The following is a 22,794-nucleotide window of genomic DNA, read 5'->3' on the forward strand; positions in this document are numbered from 1 at the left end:
CCATGCTCTGGGCCAGGAGAAAGATTGTTGCCAGGATGAATGTCCTGGTGGGGCTTGAATATGCCACCTTGACCTCAGAATCAGCCGAGGCCACCAGGCTCTGCCTGCCACGGCAGATTCCCGGCCAGATTTGGGTGCTGTCAGAACAGGGGAGGGAAGGGGGAGATAAGGGTCCTGTTCCCCTTCCCTGGAAGCAGATGTGCCCTTAACCTCTTCATCTGGGGTGTGCGGTTAATTTCTTCTTGAAGATGTTTCCGTGTTATTTTTTCATGGGAATTGTCAGTGTAAGACTTGTGAAGTGTGTGTGTGTGTGTATTTGGGCAGGATGAGGAACAGTGGGTGAAGTCTGGAATGAGACAGAGAAAGACCCACCACTTACTGGGTGGCCTCTTGGTGGCAACTGCTCTGCCAGACGTTCCACTATTAATTCTCAAGACGACCCTGGAGGTAGAAATGAGCCTCTCTATCTGAAACATGCAGCTGAAAATGAGCAACTGGGACACATGCACCGTGACAGCCTGTGAGTGGCAGAGTCAAGCGCGGTTCCTACCTTTGACCTCAATGAACTTTTCCACGCAAACTAATCACGCTGTTTGTCATGTCTGTAAAACATAATGGGAAAGCAGAAATTCTATAAATGTTTGGCTAATCTGATTATGGAACCGGCCACTCTGGAAATGCAAGCACAAGAATGATCTCCGAGGACCTGTGTTATTTAGGTTTTTCCTCTGCCCAGAGTTAACGTCTGCCTTCCTGGTCCTCCCTGCCATCTTACATCCTAATGATGACAATGGCACCAGCAACCACATGGCTCCAGTGGCGATAAAGGACCTTGAGTGCCAAACTAATGAAGCTAGGAAAGGTTTTTGTTTTAACCCGATGTGAGTGTTTTTAATTTGCTTCCCTATTTCCTAATATGTCCGTTCTTTCAATAACGGTGCGCGTTTTGAAATTAACATTCGAGACTGTGATTATCCTTTAAAATCTTTAGATTAGAATTAATTTCATGACACAAAAGCTTGAATTTAGCATTTACCTTTCCAGATAAAGAAAGTTTCTCTGTACAGATTCTGTCTGCCAATTTGTATGTGGGCCAATCCACGTAAAAAGGGAAGATTTTCCAAAAAAGTTTTTTCATTTCCTAGTTAAAAATGAGCAACCAACCAAGAGCAGCATTTGTGTGTATTCTCTCCTTATCATTTCCCTATAATTAAAAGTGTGTAATATAATTGTGATATGATTGTGATGAAACTTTATATTTTATGTCATACATACAAATGGGTCTGTTTCTCGATACATGCTGGAGAGGGTGTGGAGAAAAGGGAACCCACACACGCTGTTGGTGGGAATGCAGTTTGGCGCAGTCACTGTGGAAAACAGTGTGGAGATTCCTTACAAAACTAAAAATAGAGTTACCCTATGATCCAGCAGTCCCACTCCTGGGCATACATCCAGAGGGAACCCTAATTCAAAAAGATACATGCACCCCCGTGTTCACAGCAGCACTATTTACAATAGCCAAGACATGGAAATGACCTAAATGCTCATTGATGGATGACTGGATAAAGAAGTTGTGGTATATTTATACAATGGAATACTACTCAGTCTTAAAAAAGAATGAAATAATGCCATCCATAGCAACACGGATGGACATAGAGATTGCCATACGAAGTGAAGTAAGCCAGAAAGAGAAGGAAAAATACCATATGATATCACTTATATGTCGAATCTAAAAAGAGACAAATCAACTTATTTACAAAGCAAACAGACTCACAGACATAGAAAACAAACTTATCGTTGGAGGGGTGGAGTTGAGGGGGAGAGGGATAAATTGGGAGTTGGGGATTTGCAGATACATACTACTATACATAAAACAGATAAACAACCAGGTCCTACTGTATAGCACAGGGAACTGTATTCAGTATCTTGTAATAGCTTATAACAAAAAATATGAAAAGGAATATACATATATATATAACTGAAACACAATGCTGTACACCAGAAATTAACACAACATTATAAACCAACTATACTTCAATAAAAAAAACAAAAAACAAATGGGTCTGTTTCTGTGTTGGAGTTTAACTGCATGCCAGGGCGCATGTACACACACACACACACACACACACACACACACACACACACACACGCAGATCCAGCTACCCTCCTTCCCTCTAACCACTCAGTGGTAATGACTCCTCCCTTCTCCTTAGTGTTGGGAGAGTGAGGAGATACTTGGTCCCTCTCCCTGGGGTTCTGATGTCCCAACGGGAGGTTGAGAAACAGCACCTGGCAGTTTCACAGGGCGTTGTTGCTGCTGGTGACTTTCCCACTGCAGGAACGAGAGCCCTGTCCCCACCCTGGCTCTCCGTCTCCTTGGACTGTGATGGAACAGCCCCTGAAGGCTGCAGCTCTGTCTTCTGGGTGTCATAAAGTACTTCAGTGGACAATATTTCATCTTTTTCATTTTGCCGGCCTCACCTGCTCCCTTTCAGGATTTCAGAACAAAGCTCCTTGGGTGCTACAGTAAGTGTTGGGGGAAAAAGCAACACCACTTTTTTTTTTTAATAAAACAGATTTATTGTGGTATAATTTACCTACCATAAAATTCACCAATTTTAAGTGTACACTTTGATGAGTTTAGTACATTTACACAGTTGTGCAACCATCACTACAATCCAGTTTTAGGACATTTCCATCCCCCCAGAAGTCTCCTGGTGCCCATTTAAAGCCAGTCTCCACTCCCGCCCTTAGTCCCAGGCAACCAGTGTTTGTGTTTCTAGAGATTTGACCTCTTTAAAAATATCCTACAAATGGGATCGTGTAATACTTAACTCTTCTATGCTTGGCTTCCTAAATGTACCATATTTTGGGGGACTTGTCTGTATTGTTGCAGGTAAAAGTAGTTTGTCTCTTTTTATTGCTGAATAGGATTTTACTATATGGCTCTACCACATTTTGTTCGTCCACGTGCTCCGAATACAGACTTCCAATTGCTTCCCTTCTTTTCACCCAGATCCACAGCTTTATTGGCTAGAAGTTTGCGTACAAGCTTGTCAATACCACACCACTTTGAATATGTTGATTTTGTATTTAATATCTGGGGAGGCAAGTCCTTTCTCCCTCTTCTGAATTTTCTTGACTAGTCTCAGACACATGTTTATTTATATGAGTTAAAAAAAATCACAAAGAATTCAGATAGACCTATACAGATGTGTACGTATTTGATAATTAATTTAGTTTCCCAAATAATCCTGCCAGGATTCTAATTGAATTCTTATTCATTCTTGCATCTCTTGGGCAGGGCCTGGATTGTGTTACACTTTCAAAAAAACATCTGTTAGATGGAAATAAACCTTTGATTCCAATGCCCAGGCTCTCTCTCGTACACCATCCTGTCTGATTTGTGCTCAGATCACAGAGCCAGCTGGTGGCAGGACCAGACGACCTCAGGTGTCGTAATTCACCATCTAGCACTTTTTATACCACGCTTGTACCTTAAAACACTTCTGAGCAGTTACACACAGTCCAGCCTCCAGGCCGTGCTGGTGTGAATGGAAGGTCGGAAAGCCACGGGAGTCAAAGTGTTTTAAAATCCCAAAGAATTATCTCTGCCCGGGTCAACCTATCCCACTTGCATCACAAGCTTCTGTGTGGAAGAGCAGGACGGGCAGGTGATGCCTTCAGCCTGACCGGTACGTTTATGGGGGGGGGGCAGACGGAATATTACCAAGTTTATTTATATTTTCCCATAGGAGGAGCCGTATTTCAATGGCATGAATACGAGTGCAGGAGGAGGATGGTTTATCTGCCACGTCTGATCCATGTGGAGTTTAAGTAATAAAGTTTATTAGTGCCCCTGATTTAATATGACACATTTCCAGTGCAAATTACTCTGAGATCATCGTGTTCATAAAATATGACAGAAATCTTTTAAGTGTGAGCATAAGTTCTGAATTAATTTAATAACCCAGTCTGGAAAAAGGCATGTGGTTTAAAACATAACATTATGCACTGGGCTCCTACGTTTGTCTTCCAGCCACCCCCACTTTTCAAAAGCCCTTCTTCGTGTCTGGAGTCAGTTGGCCTCTTCCCAGAGCTCAGGGCTCTGCCTTCTCAAGAAGGTTTGGAAGAGGATGTATGAGCATTGCCAAGGCGACAGAGTCCATCCTTCCGTATCCTGGGGGCCCTTAAGCACAGCTGGTTTTGGTTGTTAATGGCACCTACCCCGAGGATCATTCCCGCCCTCCCGTTAGTGGGTCGGGGTGTGCGTGGGAGAGTGAGCTGGCAAACCATGACATTGGAAGGCCATGGTCACAGGGAACGTGAACTCTGCCCACTCCCCCCTCCCTCCCCCATCTTTCCAGTTGGGGAAAAAATGACAGTGGCAGGACACACGCCCCCAAATGCACATGAAATCATTGTACATCGTGAAAGTAAGTCACGGGTCTCCTCGTCTCGTGGCAGTGTAAAGCCAAACCAAACCAAATTTTCATCCAGGTAGAAAATAAAATAAAGACAAAAGACGAGCCCTTTGGTATAACTTGACCAACAGGGTGTTCAGCCTTCCATCTCGTAGGCAGACCAGTGACACCACGTTGGACAAGTCTGTGGTCCACGCTCCCCACTCCTGCCCGACTGTCGCAGCTCGACTGGGCTGACTCCATGTTCACTCCCTAACCCACTTCCTGGGCAATCCTATCTTGTTCCTGGACCTTGGGGCCTCCCTTTGTCCTGCCCAAGAAGGCTGGGACACTGGGTGGGGGGACTCCGAGCCTTCCTTAGACGTGCTCTGGTGCAATCCTCTGGTCTGTTCCCGATTCAGCCTCCAAGCAGAGCCCAGAAGGGCCACCCGAGTGCCCTGCGATAATACTTCTTTGCTGTTTGTGGTGCTTCTGACACGAACACGGGGCAACACGCTCCGAGCAGATCAGCTCCTTCCAGGTGGCCGTCAGCAGCTCAGAGAAGATGCTTTCAACACTCCTAATTTTGCCCAACGGGCACTGTGGAGGGTAAATTGTTCTTACTTCAGGTTTCCACCCTCCCATCTAGAAACTGGAAACAGCAAGAGCTCAAAGCGGCATTTAGCAAGAGACTCCACCTCAGTTCTAGGGAGAAGCTGCTTCTTCAGAGCCCTGCTCAAGTCCCACCACCTCCATAAAACCGTCCCCGAAGGAACCAGCCAACACGTCTTTCTTCATTGGCCTCGCATTGCATTAATGACTTCAAATACACCGTCAGCGCTCAGTGGTAGTCTAGTTAGCTGTTATGTTGTGTGTTGTCTGTCTTGTTTTGGCCTCTAATTACTTCCTGTGGGTAAGTCTTGTCGACCAGCCAGGCTGTAAGTGCCAACCCCTGTCCAGGGGCTCTCAGTGCTGGGGAGGGAGGTCCTCAGTGATTCAGGCTTATTTAAGTCAGGGAGAAGATCTGAGTCTGGCTTGTGGGATGAGGGCTGAGGTTGGAGATGTGCCAGCTTTCCTGAGGAGCGGGGTGCTCCCAGCGGGGCAGTGTCCGAGGAGCCCGGACATGAGGAATTCCTTCCCTCTGGCTTCCACACCTCCCTTTTTACCCCCCACCCTGGAGAGAGGCAGACCTGTCTGCACCCCGATCTGTTCTCGGGACCCCTGCTTCTGCTTTTCTCCTCGCGTCTCCCTCCACCTCCAGCATTCGGACTCCCCCATTGCCTTATGTCTAAAATCCAAACCCTTCAAAGATCAGCTCTAATGTCCCCTTTTCCTGAAGGTGTGGCCCAGTCTGTCAACTGAAATTTCCCTTTCCCCTCACTGAACCCCACCAGCACCTACTGAGGCCTCTTGGCTGGTACTGATCAGTTCTCCTTTTGTTCTTGTATTTGTGAATAAACTTTCTCTTTTGCATTAACTTTTCTGTCACTGTTTGTAACAAATGGCCACAAACTTAGTGGCTTAAGACAACGCAGAGGTGCCTGGAGGAACACTGCACATGGTTGGGGGTTGCTGTGGCATTAGCCGGGGGATAGGGGAGAGTGGTGGGGAGATGCGTCTGGAGAGGCTGGCAGGAGCTGGGTCTCAGGAGGTTTTTCACGCCAAGAAGCTTGGATCCTGGAGTTGTAGAAGCTAGGGATGCCTTCGAGGGCCTTCCGGAGGATTATATGTCAGAAAGGTTGGAGAAGACCATAAGGGAGCAGGGACACTCAAGACAAGAGAGAAGAATTTCAGAAAGGAGTGACGTATCAACAGTGTGAGCATTGGAAGGAGGTCGGGTACCAGAGGGATGAGTCCCATCACTGGGTTTGACAGTGAGATTTCCAGTGTCCTCAGTGGAAGCAGTTTCCATGGAGAAGTGGGAGGCAGAGGCAGCCTGACGTGGACCGAGGGGATTGGGAGATGAGGAAGGGAGGACACATGGTAAAACCAACTTGGCCAAGAAAGGAAGGAGAGTTATGGGGTGGTAGCTAGGGACAATGATCCTGGCAAGATTTTGTTGGCTGGATCTCCATCTGCTGGAGGTCACCCGCTGTTCCTCAAGAACCTATCACAGTGTCAGACACATGGCAGATATTCAGAAATGGTGTGAAGAATGACTGAATGCATCCTGCACATTTCCTGGAAGAGGCTGAAGCCACATCACGGATTTTCTCACCAAAGATTCTTCGCTGTCCAGGGGCGTTCTGGGAAGCAGCTGAAGTCATGAGCTCTGTTCCCAATCACGTGCTTTCCTGAAGCCCGAAAGGCGCACGGGCCAGGGTGTCAACACCTCAGGTCACACCACATAACGCAGAGCCTAATTTGACTTTCAGGCTGATGTCAACATTTTGTTACTTTGCTGAGAAGGCCAACCTGAAGACTACATTAATTTACAGTTGCCCACATTCAAATAATGCATTCCAGATCGGGGCCGGCAACGACACTGAGGTAGATGCTGGCAGTTCCTGGATGGAAGAAAACCCTCTCCTTGTCTGCAGGAGATTGCATGCGCTTTCAAGGCATCCCTTGGGAGAAGTTCCACCAGCTTACCCAGCAGGGTAATCCCCTTTAAAACGAGGGAGCCACGCAGGAAAAGAGACTCATCCTTTATCACCATGAAGCGATGGAGTTGTGATGCAGATGGCATGATTATGAGTTCTCCAGTTTGAGGAATGCCTCCCCTCAAGGTTAAAATAATTTCCCACATAGAGCTGGGCATGTACCTCCAGCCAGGGGGTGGGGAAGTGAGATTCCTGCAGAGATGGGCATTGAGGTCCAAGACACTGGTCACAGGGAGAGAATGATGGGCTCAGTTGCTGGGACACCTACCCATGTCCAGATGCAGGATGTGCCCTCCCGAGAAGATGTGCATGTTCCCAGTGCCTTGGCTCCCCTTGAGCTTCGTGTGGACGCGGGTGATGGGGAAGGATGCAGAGTTCTTTGGTATTCTCAAGTGTGCTGCCTCCCAAGCCCACCTCTCTCCCCAGCATCCCAGCCTTGGTTTTGATTACTGCCCACCCTCTCTGTGCCCCCTAATCCTGGCCCCATGGCCCTGCCCTTTCTCCTGGCTTTTCTTTCTGCCTTCTAGAGCCAGCAGGATGAACAGTCTCTTCCTTTGTGCTCCTTGTTCTAGTTTTATTATTTTGTTCCCATCATTTTTTGTGGGTCTACCTCTGTCCCTAAGGTGCGAGGCTCTGGGTCCTATTTAACACAGTACCTTCAGTGTCAGCACAGCGTGTGATCTTACCACATTTACTGAACAGATGGACGAACTTATAAATAGTCTACGACTGCCCATCCTTCAAGGCCCCTCCCCACCTCACCTTCTATTGCCTCTTGTTCAATTTCTTCCAGGCTGATGCTCTCTCGACTCTTACCCTGGATTCAACCAACATCTATTGAGCACCAATTATGGTATTTGGTGCTAGGAATAAACTTGACTAGATGCCCACCCTCAAGACATCTTATGAATAGTTGAGAATTTAGGTAGGTTAATCAACAATTAAGTGAGACAGATGCTGTTATACAGAAACAGTTGCAGAATAATAAAGACCGATTTTAATAACCTTTGAAAATTTATTTCAGTGAAGGTTTTATCACTTTGGTGCCGGGATGAAATTTTAATGGAGCTGAATGTAAAACCTGAATTTGCTATTCTATTGCATCATAGATTAAACATATTTTTGCTAAATTAGAAAATAATATGCTCATTATAGAAATTCAGAAAAACATAAAAGTATAAAGGAGAAATAAAATGATTAACCTATCCTCAGAGATTACTATTAACTTTTTGATGTATATCCTTCTAGCCTGTTTATCATCTATCTGTAAATATCTTTTTTTAGACAAACAAAACATAAAACTGGAATTCTGAAAGTTATCATTTTTTCCCTCTTTATTATGAACACTTTATCATTAAATGTTACAAAAAAATGTCACCAATGACCTATGTGATATGGCTGTGCTGTGGTTGAGACATAAACTATCCTTCTTGCTTTGGATTTAGTCTGCTTTCAATTTTTCTTGATTACAATTAGTGGGAAAATCTTTGTACAAAATCCTACATCATTGGCCTATTTTTTTCCTTTTGGGGTATTCATCTTTTTCTTATTGATTTTTCAAAGGCTCTTTACATATAAAGAACATCCATCTTCTGACATATCTATGAAACATGTATTTCCTGGTTTGTCTTTTAATTTTGCTTAGGATCAGATTTTAAAGCCAGAAAGGATCTCTGAGGAATTTAAAGCTAACTCTCTCATTTAAAAACAAGGAAACTATAAAGCTTCACTAAGCATAATATTCTCCAGGTCCATCTATGTTGTTGCAAATGGCAGAATTTCATTCTTTTTCATGGCTGAGTAATAGTCCTTTGTATATAGATACCACATCTTCTTTATCATTCATCTGTTGATGGACACTTACGTTGCTTCCATGTCTTGGCTATTGTAAATAATGCTGCTATGAACATTGGGGTACATGCATCTTTTCGAAACAGTGTTTTCTTCTCTTTCAATATATACCCAGGAGTGGAATTGCTGGATCAATGGTAGTTCTATTTTTAGATTTTTGAGGAACCTCCATACTGTTTTCCAGAGTGACTGCACCAATTTACATTCCTACCACTGGTGTACTAGGGTTTCCTATTCTGCACATCCCAGATTGAATAATCAGAAGCCCACGGAAAAGAGCCACTTTCATGGGTGTGGAGGGATCAAGTTAAACGCAGCCTCGGTTTGGTTTTGTTTTGGCATTTTTCTTAAACTGGGGTACAATACATACAAACATAAGGGGAATCTTTTTAAAGTGAACAATTCTGGAGCATTTAGTAATTCACAGTATCGTGTGACTACCACATCTCTCCAGCTCACAAATGTTTTCATCACCCCAAAATAAAACCTGTACCCAAGAAGCAGTCACTTCCTTCTTTCTGCTCCCCCAGCCCCTGGCCACCACTAATCTACTTCCTGTCTCTATGGATTTACCTACTTTGGACATTTCCCATAAATGGAATCATCCAATATGTGACCTTGGTACCTGGCTTCCTTCACTCAGCATACTGTGTTCAAGGATGATCCACATTGTAGCAGGTGTTAGTGCTTTATTCTGTTTTCTTTTTCATGCCTGAGTGATACTCCGTTGTATGGCTATGCCACGGTTTGTTTATCCATCCATCTGTTGATGGATATTTGGATTGTTTCCACTTAGCCTGGGTTTTGAGGGCAAGGGCCTCTAAGAGCCGGAATCCCTCTGGTTGTCCTAAAACCAACCCTACGTAGACTTGACCCTGATCTCTGTTTGAAACCGCTTTTCTACATGGGAGGAGCAGGGGATTTGCTCTTAAAGTGGCTCCAGATGGAGGTCCCGAGAGCTGGGCTGGGGAGCGGAGCTGTGAGTGCAGTGAAGGAGCTCCCTTTCGGGGAGCTCCCAGGCCCCTGGTGTGGGTGGCTGCAGTGACAGGGTGAAGACTGCAGACTGACTCGGTCCAGGGCTGTCCTTCCGCCCTTCTGCTCCCAGCAGGCAGAAAGGAGCCACTGGGATTCTCTCTCTCTCGTCCACTTCGTTAACAACTTCAATTAGCCCGGGAGCTGGAGAAGCTCGGCTGCCTGGATCAGCAGCAAAATTAAGCCATCACGTTTATGAACTGCCCGGCGAGTTCTGGGAGGAACTCTGCATATTTTACATTTAATAACTTGCCTCTCGCTTTTATTTATAATGTTAATAATGATTTGGGGTAGGGGGTGCTCTGGGAGAAAGGCGGAAAAGAGGGAGAGAGAGAGACGGTGATGTGGACACAGAGAAGGCAGGACGCGTGACAAAGGGATGCTGGCTGTCACCCCCCGACTCGTGCTACGCAAGAGATGTGAGGGGCGGCTCTCCACTGACAGGCAGTGGGGCTTTTCTGGCCTTACAGCTGCTCTCTGTCTGGGGTCAGGTGACCAGGAGCCAGGGAGGGGACCCATGTTTGCGGGCAGCCTCTCTGGGCTTGCTCCCACCTTCTCCATGTTCCGACCTGGCGTGTGGGGTCCAGGGGCCCTGTGGGTTTAGGGGGGCTTCTTCAGAGTGGGGCTCCTCCTCTCCCTCCTCCCCACCCTCAGGCCTGCCTCACTAGCTTCTCCTGTGGCCTGTCGGTGGGTGGGTCAGATGGGATGAAGGAAGCGAGATTTTCCCCTCCAGGAAATATTTCATAGTGTGCCAGCATTATTGGAGAGTGTCCCTTAGCAACACTCAAAATGAGTTTTTTAGTAACTCCTTATTTTGGATGTAAATGAACTAAGGTCCAGAAGAGCCAAGGGACCCTCCCAGGTCGCCAGTACAGCTGGTTGGCCGTAGTTCAGGGTGAGGGGTTGTGGGAGGGGTGCGGGGTTTCCCGCTGTGGGTGGGGCGGTGGGGAGGCTGGGCCGCTCAGGTCACCCAGCCTGGGTTCAGGTCTCAGCTCTGCCTCTGACTCTCCGTGGGGCTTTGGGCAAGTTATTTGGCTCCTGGGTCTCAGTGTGCATTTCCATAACACAGGGACAATCAGAATCTCCATCTCATAGAACTGCTGGGAGATTTACCCAAGATCACGTTCATGAAAGCACTTTGTAAAGCACAAATCACAGCACGTATATTTATAGATCACCTGCAAGTGTGGGAAGTCCCTCTGGCTCGTAGCATTGCTGGGTGGACTCCAGCGCAGGGGTCTGCAACTTTTTTTGGAAGGGGCTAACTGGTAACTGTTGTAGGCGTGGTGCGTCTTACGGCCTCTGTCAGATCTACAGTTGGCCCTCCTCATCCATTGGATTCCTCATCCTCAGAGATGGAAAATATTCAGGAAAAAGATTCCAGAAATTTCCAAAAAGCTAAACTTGAATTTGTCACACACAGGCAACTGTTTACACAGCCTATACATTGTATTAGGTGTTACAAGTAATCTAGAGATGATTTAAATCTCTAGATTTAAATGTGCGTAGGTTATATGCAAATATTAAACCATTTCATATAAGGGACTTGAGCATCTGTGGAGTTTGGTATCCACAGGGGTCCTGGAACCAATTCACCGGGACAAGGAGGGACCACCGTGCTCACTCACGTGGGCAGCTGTAGCCGGAAGCAGCTGCTGACAGGACACAATCGGATGGGTGTGGCTGCGTTCTAATGAAAGTTACTTACCAACCCAGGCTGTGGCTGGATTTGTCCTGCAGGCCATACTTTGTCCCCTCCTGCTCCCGAGCTGCAGGTTCCTGGGGCTGAAAGCACTGCTCTTGAGAACTCGAGGCTGCCTGGAAGGAGAGTTCCCTGAGACCCATCCATTGCACCACAGTCCGGTTGCTTCACAAGGACCCTTTTTTTCCCTGCAAATTTTTCCTACCAAGAATATAGCGTCAAAAGCTCAGTTACCCGTGGTCACCTGTGGGCCCGTCCAGGGGGAACTGACCAGGCGAGGTCTCCAAACTCCAAACTCTGGCTCCACTGGTGCTCAGGAGAGGAAAGTCGTCATATTCCCCTCCGCTGCTTTCATCGTTGGCAATTAAGGAAACTCATCTCCACCAAAGATTTTTGTGGTGGGAAAGAGCGTCCTACTTTCTTCCACAGCTGACTCTTTCCTGACAGTTTCCACCGTCCAGGAGGATAAGGCGGGGCAAAGGGAGAGGAACGAGAACTCAGAAAATGCTGGCGATGGGAGGAGGCTGAACAGGGCAGGACCGGAGCCAGTCACTTTTATTGCTCATTTGTCACATACAGGCTTTGAGCTCAGTGTTGCCCAGACACTGGATCCAAGGTGGATTATGACTGCCATCTTCTAGGTGGGGTAGCAGAGACCCAGCTAGGCTAGTTTCTGCCCACGGGAGTGAGAGGTGGGGTATGAATTCAGCCCGGTTCTGCCTGATTCTCCAGATCATCATCTTCTCACTACACCTTGCTGCCAGGCAGATTTATTGGGTCTGCAGGGCTCATCAGAAATGCATTCACCTGCTCTGTGCACACCCTCTTCCTCCGGGGCAAACATGAGACAGCAGAGTGGAAGAGCTGGGGAAGGGTGGACTTGGGAACCAGGTATCTGCATTTGAGCTCTGCTCCAAAACGCCTCTTGACTTGGGGCAAGTCACAGCCACTGGGCTGGCCTCAGTTTCCTCATTTGGGCATCTGAGATCATCTTGCTGGCACCTTCCAGCCCTGTGATCCTGAGAGCTTTTCTGCAAATAGCCCGTGGTGGCCAATTCGTTCTACTTCTCCTCTGTCTGGCTGCGCGACAGGAGGGAGGGAGGGAGCGAAAAAGCAAGGTCAATCAATTCCAGCCGAGACCGGAGCCTAAGAGATAGGGCGTGGCGCGCTGAAAGATAATGTCTGGCAAAAATCATTAGAAGCATCTTTCAACAATCTATATGCCGTTATCGATCTTGTTATAGATCATCTTCCTCCATTCCTCCCACTCCTTTTTTTTTTTCCCCCAAGATCTTCTGGATCAATACAGCAAGTGCATTGAGACTGTGGCAACACATTTAAAACCTTATAAAAGGTTATTTAGTTGCTAACAGTGCAGTGGTTTCTGCAAAGCCTGCCAAAAGGTTACAGCTTTTTGGGGGTCATAAATTACAGACGACAGGAAAAAAGTAAGTGCGGTTTTCTTTATCGTCTCGATGATGGATGGGCTCCTGAACAGGGCAGAAAATACATCATATCACCTTTAATGGGCGTGCATTTCTGCAGCCATAACTCACAATTTTAAAATAGAAAATGGTGAAATATGGCGTTGTATATTCCACTTGTGACATATTTATGAGTCCTTGCCTTCTTATAAATACAGTGATTGCTATTTCAAAGCACCATGTCAGGTATGAGCTGAGCACAAACAGCTGGCGCGGCTGAAAAATTATAGCCAGAGTGGACGTTTTCAAAAACTCTCTCTCGCAGCAGTAAATTTACAGTGTTTGCACTAACTGTTATTAAAACCAAATCCATATCTTGGCAACAGGAATCCATTGCTCAGTAACAGCTGGAGTGACAGTGTGTCCTGACAGCTGGGGTGAGCTCTGAACTTGGCCGCAGTGCATATCCAGGACAGAAGGTTGTGGAGCTCACACTGAGACCGGGGGGCTCCAGGGTGCTCGTGTCTGGAGCTCAGGCCGGCAGGGTGGGTTGGAGGAGGGGGGTCCACCGGGCCTGCCTCTGTCTCCTGTCTGACCACTGCGTCCAGCCTGCTCCCAGCAATATTCCAGGCCCGGCCAGCATCCTCTCCTGATAGCTTTCTCTCTAGACCTTTGAGCCACTCAGCCTTATGCCTTCCCAGCTCCCTTCTCTCCACCCCAGTGAGTCATTCTAGCATCTGGAGATGGAAGCAACAGAGCTGAAAACAGGGACAGATCCTGTGCACAGCCCAGAGAGGAAAGACAAGGGGCAGAGTCCATGGGGCGGGCTTGTGATGGGGAGATAGGGTTCCACGAGGCAGCGGGGGGTGGTGGTGGGTACAATTAGGCTGTGGATTAAAAAAAAAAAACAGGATATAAAAGGCCAGACGGTTTATGCAATCACAATACTCTTCAGTTCAACCAAAATTGGTTGAGCCCCGATTATGAACTAGGCATAATTTGAAGAGATGAAAATACAAATAAATGAATAAGACATCATTTTTACTCTCAAGGAGCTTCCGGTCTCCAGATTGCCGGAGACTCAGCTAACACTCCTACCTGTGTTTGTGTTTGTCCTGCTTTCTAAATTCTTTTCTTCCCTGGTATTTGGCTGTTTCAACAACTGAAGAAAACACACAGTAGCATGGATAAAACTCCAGATGTGAGGTTAAATGAAAGGAGACAGACACAGAAGAACACATATTCTAGGATTCAACTCATGTGACATCTCAAAGGAGGCAAAGCTGATCTGTGGGGAAAGAGGTCAGAGAGCGCTTATCACTGGGGGCGGGGCCAGAAGTGGCCGGGGGCGGAGCCGGAAGTGGCAGGGGGGCGTGGGGAGGCCAGCAGGGCCTTGGGAAAGAAAGGTTCTATGTCTCGATTGGAGTGGAGGGTTACAGAGAGTATACAGAAGTGGAACCCATCTCTCTGTCAATCTGAGATTAGTGCACTTTACACTGTTATACCCCAAGTCCTCCTCCTCCTCCCCCCACCCCCCAGTCACACACAGATGGCAGGACTGGTGGCCTTGCTTTAGGGGGCGGGGGAGACTGAGGCACAAGTTTGCCCAAGGACACACAGCTGATTTCAGAAGAAGCTCCAAGTCCACTCTCAAGCCGACACCTCTTCCGTCAATGACATTCTCGCTTTATAGGTGAACTTCTCAGGTAGGAGCTGCTCATCAAATAGTGGCCTTTTGGTCTAAGTTGGTGGTTTTCAGCCTCTTTCTGGAAGCAGTGACTTCCCTCCACCCCTTGCAAACACACTCTTCCTAGGAACCTGCGTGTAAGGACCAAGGAGGGTCTGTGCTGTACCATGTGGCTAAGTCAGGAGGGTCCTGTTTCTCCTGGGACACCACAGCCACCCTCAGTCACTGCTTGGGACTTGGGGTCTCTGGAGAATGGGGCTTGAAAACCAGCTGGTCCAGGGATCCCCAACTCTGATTTTGGAATCTGTTCAAAACATTTCCATTAATATCAAGAGGTGGGTGTAAAATTCACACCAAAATTTGGGACAAATTATCTGTACATATTCATTCATTCTTTCTTTCACCATCGCCATTGGCTGAGATCCTTCTGTTTGCTGGAAATATTTGCTACATCTGAGTCGTAGGCTGAGGATGAGTGATGACAATGATGTGATAACTGTTTTCAGGTATCTGCAGGCTGGGGAGGGGGGCCTCTGTCTACAGGCAGCATGGACAGATGAATTCTGCTGGGACATTGGGGAAGAGGACTTCATGGGGGCGATGTTGACGCTAGATCTTGAAGGGCGAGTACAGGTTCACCAGGAAGAGTACTTAAGGTGAAGGAAACAGGAGGAACAGAGTCCAGGGTGTGAGAGCGTGGTTTGAGAGGGAAGGGTGGCATGAAATGGACTGAAAAAGTCGGGGGTGGAGGCATCTTTTGGAAGATGTCACCTCAAAGATTAAGCTTTATCCTGCCAGTGAAAGAAAGCAAATTTTTGCATGGGGGCTGGATGGAGATAGATCTGTGTTGAAGCCAGCTGCCTCTGCATTGCCTCAGAGCACGGTGAGCAGGGCAGAGAGTCCGACGCGGGGGCAACAGAGGACTCCATCAGGAACATCTGAGTGGGAGGCGCGGTGGGTCACCCTGCTCTCCCAGCAGACCACAAGCCCACAGATCGCAGAATCCACCATCAAGCAACAACCAGACAATGGCCACTATTCAAAAAGGTTGGGAACTACTTAAAGGTTCAGTTCAATATTTCCACTTATATATATAAATATATATATATATATATTTTTTTTTTTCCTGAGGATACAGTGCTGGTTTTTTTGGTGGGTAATTTTAATAGAATTATCTCTCAATCATGAAAGAAATACATGCTTCTTGTAAAAAAAAAAAAATCAAACAATGTAGACAAAAATAAGTTCAAGATGCACCAAAGGCCAACTTTGGCTTTACTATTTGGCCTAAATCTGATATTTGGCCTCAGTTTAGGGCTTCACCTTTGGGAGGCCAGAGAGTGGAGGCCGGCTTCATCAGCATTTCTGGCCTCTCCGACCTGTGTGTGACCCATAGTTGTGTGATTGCTTCATATCTAATCATCACAACAGCAGTGATATGAACAAGTCATAGCACTCAGATTTACTACCAGCTAAACATTCATTTTGAGATAGAAGCGAGTCCTCTAGATGTAGCTTGGAGTGAGAATATCTCTGATGCTTTATGTGTTGGAAACTTATAAATCAGTGGAAGTAAGAAATGTGCATGTATAATCGCGAGAGCAAGGTGCTGCAGTCGCTCTGTGTGAAAGGTATTCATTTTATGCACAAAACTATGAACGTTCAAATAGTTAAATATGTAGGGAACAGCTGGCACTCAATAGGAATGATAGGTGAGAGCAGGCTACCTAGGCAACTTTGGGAAAAATCTGATAACCTTACTTCCTTCTCGGGAGCCAAAAATATTATGAACACCTACAAAATAACAAGACGAAAACGTAAATTAGTGCTATGGACGGAATGTTTGTATCCCCTCTCTGATTCATATTTTGAAGCCCTGACCCCCAGTGTGATGGTTTTTGGAGGTGAGGCCTTTGGGAGATAAGGAGGTTTCGGTGAGGTCATGAAGGTGTGTCCTCACGATGGAACGTGTGCCCTTGTGAGAAGAGAACCAGGGAGCAAGCTCTCTTTTTGCCGTAAATGGACCCAGAAGAGAACGGCTGTCAGGCTATACTGTACACCCCATGTCCTCTGATGGCCTTGGGGTGGAGATGCCTGTGCCTTGCAAGAGCATCTTCAGGGCACCTAGGAAGATGCCCAAAGTAACTGAACTGTAACTGAACTAGCACATGGAGTAACAGTTCTAGGAAAATGTGAGTTCTAAGTTTGCATCTGAGACACCTCTTCCCCTGCTACAATGATTCAGGGGTTCTCTTACTCCTGCCAGCAGCCATTCCCCTCTTGTTTAGCAGGAGGATTAGAGATGCTTCAGAGCATGGATGGAGGCTCCTGAAGACGGGGCTGAAGGGTTGAACCGGGCTGGTGAGAAGAGGATTTGGGCTGGAGGACAGGGTGCATGTAAGGGAGAAGGTCCCAGGGAGAAGGGAACAAGGCTGCGTGGGGCTCAGCTTCCTGCCAGGGCTTCTCAGCCCCACGTGCCCCCAGGGGCTGGCTGCCTGCTCTCTGCCACTGCCACCAGGCTGTCCACCAGAGTTTCCCTGCTCTCTGGCCTGCTGACAGTGGGAACAGTCTCACCACTTTCTGGACTTTCTGGCTCCTAAAACAAACAGGGAGCATTTCTGACATTTTCTGAAGAGTTTTTGCTACAAGTAGCAAAAGGTCAACAGTTTAAAGTTCTCTCCTAAGATATGCCTGTGTTATAATGTTCAGTGAGGAAAAAAAAGGTCAGGGCACACTAAATTGCTTAATCTCTGTTCTCCGTTATAAACAAACAGGCAGGGCTGGAAGCATCTTAGCCATGATTGTCTCTGAGTTATAAGTGATGCTTTTCCCTCACTTTTCTTTGTTCTCTAGACTTGTGCATCTATTATTTTTATAACTAAGAAAAGTAAATCTAAAGATTTCTTTGAAAAAATAAAAAGACTGTTGTCTCTAAAACAGGAAAAGGATTCTGACCAGACATCAAATCTACTGGCACCTTGATCTTGGACTTCCAGTTTCTGGAACCGTGAGAAACAAACATTTGTTAAGTTTGCAGTAATTTGTTCTAGCAGCCCCAGTCGACGAAGACAATTAGATAGCGTCATTAAGGCTCACTTTATAGAATTATTTGTTATAACAACATGCATGTCATTAAATCAAACAACCTTTCAGAACAGTTTTCAAAAAATTTTTAAATGTTCAGTTCTATTCAGGCCACGGGTATTTCAAGGAAAATCCTCGCCTGAGAATTCTTCACATCGTATGAAGGTGAATAAAAGATGCAAGGTCAACTTTACCATGTTCACATTTCACAAGGAGGAAACACTCCAGAATCACAAACAACATCTGAGATAAATCGTCCTTGATTCAGACATAATGCAAAATATAAAAAGAGTAAAGAAAAAAGACACTGTTCAAGAAAAATGAGACTTTCCTCAAAATAGGTTGCTTCTCACCTACCTTGGTTCCAAGCGGCTTCCTCTTCAGTGACACAGACTGGCAGTGGAGGGACCGGGGAACATCCCTTTAAGCTGATGGTCCAGAAAAATTGTTTCTGTGCTTTATTTCAACCCTCAGAATTTCACTACAGTTTTTTGGAAAGTAACCTTTAAAAATTGTTTAAAAAGATGAAACACACAAAATAAAATAAAATGATTATTGGCCTTTAAAATTTTTTTCACTATAGTTTTAATACAAAATTGCTATAAGAAAAAAAATTTTTTAAAACAATTTATTGAGTACTATGCTAAGCATGTCACATGAGTTGTTACTTTCTGGGGCTCGATAATTAGGTTTATTTATTTAATGGAAGTACTGGGGATTGAACCTAGGAACTCATGCATGCTAAGCATGTGCTCTACGCCTGAGCTATACCCTCCCATGGCAATAGTAAAATTTTAATATAAAATGATGTATAGGTTTTGGCCTCTTCTTTGGCTGACTTAAATAACTTGACCATTCTGCATTCTGGTGGGATGGACCACTAAATATAATGCCCCTGTAGATATAAATTGAATTATTTTTCCTCTCCCCACCCCTAGTCTCTTTCTCGGGGATAACTACTGATCTACCATATTGTCTTTCAGACTTTTGAAATGTAGCTGTAACATGTTTGTATTTTTTCCCTTGTGACAGGGAGATTGTATTGTCTGATAATTTGCTATTTACCACTCAAGAATTTAATACAAACTTCTCTCCATGAGACTACATATAGCTCTGTTTTACATTTTGTAATGACTGCCTGTATTTCAGTATATGGATGGTATTATTTATTTAACCAATCTCCAGTGAAAGAACATTTAGGCTATTTCTAATTTTTATCCATTGTAAGGAATGTGGCAGTAGACATTTTTGTACAGTTTTTTGGGGGTAAGTACTAATTATTTCCTTTGTATGTTTTTACGTAGGCATATACATATATAATTTTTGGCATATTTCGCCATATTGTCTTCTAGAAACATTGTATCAATTAATATTTCCACCAACGATGTTTATATTCGAGAAGCCTGTTTCCCTCAACAACATGGAATGTCATCTGCCTTTGGAATCTTTGCCAACGTGCTACATGAAAAATGGCCTCCTGACATTTTAATATGCATCTTCCATTATCAGTGAGGTTGAACATCTTTCTATCTGTCATTGCATTGATTATTTTGAATCACAGAAGAAATGATGTCATCCTAAGTGAAGGAGAAAACACCAACATATAGGTGGATGGTCTAGCTTTAGATGATTCTATGTGGACGGAACACACTCTGTTTGTGACTCTCTTTATAGCAGTCAAGTCATTTTTACTTCTTAATATCTGTTAATTCTCACAATTACGCTGTGAAGGATTTACTGGGTTTTTTTTGGTTTGTTTAAAAAACTTTTTTTTTAAATGTTTTGAAAATTTCTCTTTCTCCCTTTTATTTTTATGTATTTATTTTTGGTCAGGGGGAGGTAATTAGGTTTATTTGTTTACTTATTTTTAGAGGAGGTAGTGGGGATTGAACCCAGGACCCTGTGCATGCTAAGCATGCGCTCTACCACTGAGCTATATCCTCCCCCAGGACTTACTGTTACATGAACTTGTTCAAGTATGAAAGGGTGGGACCCTGAGAAGTCAGCTCATTTGCCTATGGGTAAAAAAGTAGATCTGGAGTATGAAGCTCCATTTTTACACCCCACTCAGTCTTCTCTGTATCCCACTGTGTTGGCTACTGAAAAACCAAAATCCAGAATTCTGGACTAACAGTTCCTAAATAGGAGAAATTGCTATACTTTCTGAGCACAGCCCTGTGAACACACAATCTCACTGAATCCTCATAACCACTCTACGAGGGAGGAGAACGTTATTATCCACGCGTACATCTGGAGACCCGACCGCGGTCACACAGGCAGGATTTAGCTTTGGAAGGCTCACCCGAGCCCATGCTTGTGACTTGATATCACCCAGCTTCCCGTGCCAACTATGCCCGAGGAAACAGCCTCCCCATGGATGCCCCTGAGTCCCCGGCCCTGCAGGGCACCGCATGAGATTGTGACATTTATTCAAGGGACACAAGACCAAATCAGGCTGAGAATTAAGGCCAGGGTTGGTACACGTTGGGTTTTCTCAACAAAATACCTGGTATTCTGGGTGGGATGTTTCTTAGTGCAGGATTGAATCCTGCATTGCCGAAGGCTTAGCATCCTTGGTTCTTACCCTCTAAAGGCCAGTAGCATCCCCTCGGGCACTTTGACAACCCAAACCATTGAATTTCCAAATGACCCATGAGGGAGTGGTACTGCCCTGTGGGAACTACTGGGTCAAGGGACAGTTGCTTGATTCTGGTGCAGGATCGTGTTGGAGGGAATGGAGTTGTGTCTAGTGTGGTTGTGTAGTTTAGACCAACCGTCTGCACAGGGCTGGAGTTTAAAGAGTGTTCTGCCCTGGTATTGTGGCATTCCTAGGCCTTCCTCCCTGGCTGATCTCCTGTGACCCCTAGAGCTCCTGACGCAGCCTCTGCCTGCAGACAGTCAATAAATGTCAATCAATAGCTGCTCTTGACAGATGTCTGGGTGTTTGTCCTCCCATGCTGGGCTCCAGCCCACGGCACCTCCCCTTCCAGGCCCAGGTTTTTCTTCCTTTTAACGGCAGAGGCAGGAGCTGGCAGGGGAATGATCAGCCCACAGCCATCTCGCTATAGGGAGGGATTTTCAAAGGTTGGAACCCAGGCTGTCTGGGTTGGCTCCTTTGAAGAGCAGCCTGGCCCAGTCCTCCCGGCCATGGGAGCCGGCCCTCTGGTTCAGCAGGAGCCCTTCCTGCCCAGCCTGTGAGCATCGTGTTCATTTCAGGCAGAGTTAGGGCCTCTGGGGCGTGATCAGCAGGACTTTAGGAAACTCGAGGAGGAGAAGGCGGCGAGTGGCTACTTGGGGTTTGACTCCTGCCCGCAACTATGTCCAGCCAGCCGGCCAGGCCCACTGCAGGGGCTCCGTGGCAGGCTTGTGAAGGCAGTGGCACAGCATGGCAGCAGCAGTGTTTAAACCATCACTCCATTTGGCCCAGCAAAGAGGGTTTGTTATGGGGTCATCCGAGCATGTGTGCAGAGAGAGGTGATTCTGAGAAGGGGAAGCTCTTCAGAGAAGCGAGATTTCTAACACAAGGGAGATGCTCCTTGTGAGTTCTCCTTCCTTGTTTGTGTGAACAGTGGTCTCCTTCACCTGGGTCGATGCTTAGGGCTGGACCACGAACAGGAAAGCTCACTGTTCAAAAGCAATTGGTTTTTAAATTGGTCCAGGTGCCATGTGTTGTAAATACCGGGTGGGCCCCCTCACCCCACGGCAGCCTCCTGCCCCCGGAGGGTGGATGGGATTGGGAGATAAGGGGCCTCCTAATGGGCTCCTGGTGGTTTTGCTTCTGCTGCTGGGAGAGATCTGGGCCGAGAACCTTCTAGCCTGAGGCTCTTGTTAATAGTCTCGCTTGGAAGTGCGTGGCAGGGCTCCGAGGTGCTCTGGGGAGAAGTCGGGGATTCGGGGGACCTTCCCTTCGCTTTCCTGGACTGGCATTCTTCCTGGACCTGCTGGTCGTGTGTGCTCCCCGCCCATCTGCTGGGACACGCGCCCTCCAGCTGATTCGCTCTGTGGCTTCGCAGGAGTCAGCTCAGGAGCAAGTGGGCTCTTGGTGGACTGCAGATGATGGCGCATTGAGGGCAGCCCCTCATCTCTGGAGAGAAGCAGCCAAGAGTAGGGTCGTATCATTTACACTGATTCCACTAGCTCCCATTAACTTTATAACGTTCTTCACGCAGCGCCGGGCCGCCACCAAGCGGGATAAGGCTTCCGAAGCGGTTAAACCTTGCAGACTTAGAGGGCTGGCTGAGGGCTACTCTGCACAAATGCAGTGTGTTACTGACACACGGGTGTCTCTGTGAAAATCCACAGACATTCATCCTGGAACCAGCCAGAGACTTGGGCTAACCCATCCTTTCGCTGGGTCTCTGGGAACTCTGTTGGTCTCTGGTTCCAGGGTTTCTCGAGAAGTAGTAAGGACAAATTTCAGGTGTCCCCTTGGAGCAGGGTTTGGTTTCTAGTGTAGGAGTTGGAAAGAGCTTGGGATTTGGATTCAACCAACCTGAGACCAATCAGGGGAGGCCACCACTTAGTAAGTCCGCAAGTGGCCTGGGTTTTGATTTCCTGGTCTGTAAAAAGGGATAATGATAGTCTCTTGCCTGAAATGATTGCCTGGAGAATCAACTGAGGGGTGTGGAAAGGCTTTGGAACCTGTAAAATGCTTTCCAAGTGTTGTCTGTGTTATTCTTTACTCTCAGATGTTGAACTTTAAAAGTCCCTTTCAACTGTGATGAATCCTGCGATGGGAAATTCTTCCTGAGACAAAGCTCTTCTTTCCCACGGGACACACCCACAATCTCCAGAGAAGCCTCCGGTCCAGGTGCAAACCAGCCAGCTGAGTCTCTGTTTTTGTTTAATTTAATACAATTTATACTTTTTTTCTTTTTTACTCCTTTATTTTTGATTGAATTTGAACCAAATAGACCCTTAAAAGAACAATGGCCCTGGGAAGAGCTCTCAGGCATCCTTGCCAAAGCTACAGTATCAGACATGAGCTCAGCAGTACCGCCGCTGTCTG

Source organism: Vicugna pacos, chromosome 26, assembly GCF_048564905.1.
Source record: "Vicugna pacos chromosome 26, VicPac4, whole genome shotgun sequence".
Classification (NCBI taxonomy): Eukaryota; Metazoa; Chordata; class Mammalia; order Artiodactyla; family Camelidae; genus Vicugna; species Vicugna pacos.